The sequence below is a fragment of the Fukomys damarensis genome, unplaced genomic scaffold, assembly GCF_012274545.1.
Source record: "Fukomys damarensis isolate Sample0158 unplaced genomic scaffold, DMR_v1.0_HiC HiC_scaffold_19, whole genome shotgun sequence".
NCBI classification, from domain to species: domain Eukaryota; kingdom Metazoa; phylum Chordata; class Mammalia; order Rodentia; family Bathyergidae; genus Fukomys; species Fukomys damarensis.
In genome coordinates this window covers 47190488-47190847 of record NW_022900931.1, presented here as the reverse complement: position 1 = coordinate 47190847, position 360 = coordinate 47190488, and positions in this window count along the sequence as shown.

Below are 360 nucleotides of genomic sequence, written 5' to 3'. Positions count from 1 at the left end.
GACTCTAGGAGGCCAAGAGACAACGCACTCAAAGCCCTGCTCTCACCACACCGGAAGCTGGTGAGTCTACGCACGGCTGAAGAAGGAGAACTACAATCTAGATATAGACTCTTATATTGTGTCATACTGTTATGAGTTATTATACTTCTAAATTAAGAGTTTATGAGCCTACGTAGATGATAAAAATATGAAAACTTTTTGTGCTCTGGGAATCCTACCCCCCAATTTAGCTGTCTAAGAGATGCCTTTACAAATTGCTGTGACCCCTTAGCTAAAAATTTAAAAGAATGAATCAAGGATTTGATTCTACCTAAGATCAGTGGGGATTGTAAGACTTGAATAGGCTAACGACTCCATGCT